We start from the raw sequence: 5,319 nt of genomic DNA on the forward strand, positions 1-5,319 counted from the left end.
GATCTTGTAGCCAATTCTTTTGTCGAGCCCCCTGGTTTCTCTTGCCACATAACTCTTGGGTCCTCTCTAGAGTTGGAGTTTTGCAAGTGCTGTGATCACCAGGTTTTCTGATGTAGTGAAAGAGGAAGACTGGTGCTTTGCCCCTGAAAAAAGAGGATCTTATATCCAGTCCACAGCTGTAACTTGAAAATAGAAATAAACCTTCACTGCATGCAGTGAATGATCTCAGTGCCTTGCTTAGTTTCTTTCTTTCTCTCCACCCCTCTTCCCCCCACCTCCATTTTGACTAGCCCAAGAGATAAGTTTTGAGAGATCTGCCTCTTAAATGAAGTTCTAGCACATAGTAAGTGTAGAAATGGCTGCCTGTTTAAAAGCATGGATTCATCTGATCATCTTTAACCTTTGTCTTACGTGATCACTAGTTGCACTTGGGCTGGCTTTGCTAGGGTTTGGGAGAGAGGGGCTCAAGTCTGAATTGGCAATGAAGGTGTGGTCAAAAGGGGCTTAACTTTTTTTCCAATGCGCTTTGATTACTTAAAAATAGGTGTGTGATGAAAAGTGTAATTTTGATTTAGTCTCTCACCAACTGCTTAATTTCTTGTGGGGTGTTTTGTGTGGATCTTTTTTATTAGGCTAAGACCATTTCAGGGTAAAATAAGATCAGCGTTCAGGTGTGGAAAGATGCATTAAGCTAAGCCAGAGCTGAGGCTTGTCTCACCCTGCCCTGGCTCCTACTTAGCCTAGCCCCCCAGGGAGAGGTTAAAGGCCCCCCCCTTGCCTGGGAGTAATTTGGTGTCAGTGGTGGGCCCACTGCATATGCACATAGTTTAAAAGGGCCTGCCAACAGAAAAAGACCCAGGCAGGCTCTGGGAGCAGTGTGAGATGTGCAGGTGAAAGCCCGCTGTGCCCCACACCCTGAAACCCCCCAGCAACCCCCCACTTCTGCATAGCACCCCCGCCAACCCCCAGCAGCAGCCGGAGGTAAGTGAGGCTCGTAGTGGGAGGGACTAGCCCCAGCCTACCTGTGAGAAGGTAGCTAAATCGGAGCCAAGGAGGGTTTCACCCCTGCCCCAGCTCCTACTTCGCCCAGCCTCCCAGGGAGCCACATGACCAGGCTGCACAAACAGGCACACTTGTTTGCTCAACATTTGAGTTAGCACAGCGTTTGCACAGGAGGGCGAGTGGGAGGGCCTGAGGCATGCTGCAGATGGGCACACTCTGCAACCTGAGGGTCCCGTTGGGGTCTGTGGCCCCACCCTCTAGGACCTCAGAGGCCTCTACCCAGATGGAGCCCATGGTTTTTGGCTGCAGTGGCTGCCTGTCACTTTTTCAGGTTCTGGGGCATGAGAGCATGGCCACTTCCTCTTGTGAGGTCTGCTCCCTTTTGGGGTCTCTGGCACACCAGCTGGAGGAGCTCCAGGCCACAGTCCAGAGACTACGTGCCATCAGGGATTGTGAGCAGGAAACTGATTCCTAATACCAGGCCCTTCTCCCCCAGAAGGCAGAGGGTAGAACACGGTCTCCCTCCAGGACAAGTGAGGACTTGGGGACCTCCCATTTTGTCCAACCAAGGGGATGGACCAAGGTGGTCGAGGGACCCAAGGCCCACCACACCAAGGTCCCTGCCCCTCTGGAGCTTTGCAACAGGAATGAACCTTTTGCAGCCCCAGCAGAGCTTGCTAAATTGCCAGCTTTTGCAGGCAACACAGGCGCAGCTGTAGGTACCACCCTAAGATGAAACACAAAGTGTTTGTCGTGGGAGACTCAATCCTGATGGGAACTGAAGGGGCAATCTGCCACCCCAACCTCTTAGCCTGGGAAGTCTGCTACTTCCCAGAACCTGAATTCAAGACATTCTGGAGAAGATCCCTAAACTCCTCCAGCCCACTGACCACTACCCCATCCATGTGGGCATAAATGCACACATGGCTTGGAGTGCTCACATCTGGGTCATTAAGCAATACAGGGATTTGAAAGTGGGGCTTAAGGAGCTGGGGGCACAGGTGATGTTCTCATTGATCCTCCCAGTCTTGGGCTGAGAAGGGAGAGGAGGATCCAGGTAGTGAACCAAAGACTGCAGCACTGGTGTCATCAGGAAGGCTTTGGTTTCCATGACTACAGTCTGCTCTTTGGAGAGAGAGGCCGTGAGGTGCTGAGAAGCGATGGCCTCCACCTCTCTCCGTTGGGGAGGAGGCTCTTCTTAGCCGGACTGGCTGACTTGCTCCACTGTGCTTTAAACTAAGCCCACCAGGGGATGGGGGTACTACTGCCATTGCTGGCCCACAGAGCAACCCTTGTAAAGCCAGCAGACCAAGGCACTTAAGGAAGCCCACCCCTTCCACAGCCCTGGAACTAACTGTAGGTAAGGCAAGGGCCCCCAAGGGGACACTTGCCTGCCTATACACAAATGCCAGGAACTTGGGGAATAAACAGGAAGATCTTGCTAAACACAAATAATTATGATGTCATAGGGATAACAGAGACCTGGTGGGACTCCACCCATGACTGGGCCATGGATATACCCTATACAGGAGAGATTGAATGGACAAAAGGGGTGGGAGTGTCAAGGAGAGCTGTGTGTCCCTGCAAGCTGACAATTGGTACTCAGGGTGGATGACTTGTGACCCTCTGGGTTAAAATACGTGGGGAACATGAAACGGGGCACTATGGTGGGAGTCTACTACAGACCCTCTACCCAGGATCAAGACCTTGACCAAGAGTTTGCCAAGGAATTGGCTGCAGCTGCACGCTCCTGGTGCATTGTTGTCATGGGAAACTTCAGCTACCCAGACATATCATAGAAAGTGAGCTCAGCCAAATCATAGCAGTTGCAAAGTTTTCTCTTGTGCATGGATGAGCTCTATGTCTAGCAAGAAGTCTACAGGTTGACAAGAGGTAAAGCACTCCTCGACCTGGTACTGGCAACCAGGTTTGACCTAATCAGTGACCTAATGATCAAAGGGAAGCTGGATAACAGTAACCACAAGCTGATCACCTTCATCATCCTCTGTAAAGCTGGCAAGCTAAGGAGGCTTGTCAGTGAGGCTTAAAGGGCCACAAGCCAAAGGGGAGGGGAGTCCAAGACAAGTGGTTGCTCCTTAAAGGAGAAATCCTGGATGTGCAAGCAAAGTCTATCCTGTCTTGGAGGAAAGGCAGCAAAAGGGCACAGCAGCCCCCTGGGCTCTCCAGGGAACTAGCAGACCTCCTGCATCTTCAAAGAAAGACCTACAAAGCATGGAGGACTGGATCTACCTCCAAGGAGGAATACTCTGTACTGGTCCGGAGCTGCAGATAATGAACCAGGAAAGCCAAGGCTGTGATGGAACTCCAGCTAGCTACAAATATCAAGGACAATAAAATGTCCTTTTTTAGATATGTAAGGAGCCAGAGGAAAGGCAAGGGCAACACTGGATTCCTGATAAACCAGATGGGACAACTGACAACTGACAGCCAGGAAAAAGGAAACTTGCTAAATGGGTACTTTGCATCAGTTTTTCATCCATCCCATGGGATGTCCCTGCCCACTATGGGACATGGAGCCTGGGTGATGGAGATTCCTTACCCTCCATCAAAGCTGATCTCATGAAGGAGCACCTTGAGAGGCTGCATACCTTCAAGTCAGCTGGCCCTGATATTTTACACCTGAGGGTACACGAGGAGATGGCAAGCATCATAGCTCAGCCCCTGGCATGGATCTTTGAGAATTCCTGGTGCTCTGGTGAAGCGCCTGAGGACTGGAAGAAGGCCAATGTGGTACCTGTCTTCAAGAAAGGGAGGAAAGTGGATCTGGCAAACTACAGGCCCATCAGCCTGACCTCTCTGTTGGGGAAGGTCTTGGAAAAGATTATCAAAGAGGCCATCCTTAACAGAATGGTTGTTGGCAACCTCCTGAGGGATAGCCAGCATGGGTTTGTTGCGGGTAGGTCTTGCTTGACCAGTCTCATTTCCTTTTATGACCAGGTGACATGACCTGGACAAGGGGGAAGAGATTGATGTCATATATCTTGACTTTAAAAAAGCCTTTGATCTGGTATCCCATGATCACCTCTTGGCAAAACTGGTTAACAGTGGCCTTGGCCTCACCACAATCCACTGGCTGGGGAATTGGTTCCGCTGTAGGACCCAGAGGGTGGTAGTTGATGGAAGTGGACCCAGAGGGTGGGGTCCCTCGAGGTTCTGTCCTAGGGACTATACTATTTAACATCTTCATTAATGATGTAGACATTGGTGTCAGAAGCGGACTGGCCAAGTTCACTGATGACACCAAATTCTGGGGTAAAGCATCCACACCTCAGGACAGGAGGGTGATCCAGGCAGATCATGACAGGCTCATGAAATGTGCAGAGGAGAACCTGATGGTGTTTAACGTTGAAAAATGCAGGGTTCTTCCCCTTGGGAAGAAAAACCTGCAGCATGCTTATAGGCTCTGCAATGCTACACTGGCTAGCACTACAGATGAAAAGGATTTGGAGGTCATGACTGACCACAAGAGCAACATGAGCCTTCAATGTGATACTGCTGCTAGCAAAGCAAGCAAAATGCTGGCATGCATCCACAGATGCTTCTCAAGCAAATCCCAGGACATCATTCTCCCATTGTACTCGGCCTTGGTGAGGCCACAGCTGGAGTACAGAATTCAGTTTTGGGCTCCACAGTTCAAAAAGGATGTGCAGAAGCTTCAGAAAGTCCAGAGAAGAGCCACGTGCATGATCAGAGGTCAGGAAAACAGACCTTATGATGAAAGGCTGAAAGTCATGGGACTCTTCAGCCTGGAAAAACACAGGCTCAGGGGTGATCTGGTGGCTACCTATAAGTTTATGAGAGGTGCTCACCAGGATCTGGGGGAACATCTGTTTACCAGAGTTCCCTAAGGGATGACAAAGTTGAACAGTCACAAACTCCTCCATGACCATTTCAGGCTGTACATAAGGAAGAACTTCTTTACTGTCTCAGCCCCCAAGGTTTGGAATAGACTTGACAGGTAACCAGTGTTACCTGTCAGCTCCATGTTCTTGGGGAACCCTGACACAGGAAACAGACTGTTTGACTTACAAAGAATCGCCACCTTCCCCACCTAAACAGAAACTGATTAAGATGTAGTGAGAGACACACCTAAAACCCTCCAGATAAAGGTGGCAAAAGTGAAACAACTGCCCTAGGTCTCATTTCCATCTGAGATGGGAACAGATGACCATTCATTTACATGAGAGATGGAGAACAGAAAGCCTGAAGCAGAGACTGCAGTGAATTCTGGGATGAGCGAAGCAGGGGAACACTGCATGATGGGGAATCTGTGTTCCAAACGCTAACCAACCCTCA

At 50.1% G+C, this 5,319-nt stretch overlaps 1 long non-coding RNA gene across 1 annotated transcript in view; it reads right to left on the reverse strand.

Moving 5' to 3' along the window:
* Window positions 1-222: 222 nt before the first annotated feature.
* The window catches only part of LOC109313343, a 24,175-nt gene continuing 19,078 nt past the window's right edge, over window positions 223-5,319 (reverse strand). The window contains exons 2-3 of the long non-coding RNA XR_002102031.1: window positions 2,452-2,484; window positions 223-232 (exon numbers count right to left, since the gene is read on the reverse strand). This is a non-coding gene — a long non-coding RNA (uncharacterized LOC109313343). The remainder of the gene's footprint in view (window positions 233-2,451; window positions 2,485-5,319) is intronic.

The sequence above is a fragment of the Crocodylus porosus genome, unplaced genomic scaffold (assembly GCF_001723895.1).
Source record: "Crocodylus porosus isolate Cpor-Errol unplaced genomic scaffold, CroPor_comp1, whole genome shotgun sequence".
NCBI classification, from domain to species: Eukaryota; Metazoa; Chordata; order Crocodylia; family Crocodylidae; genus Crocodylus; species Crocodylus porosus.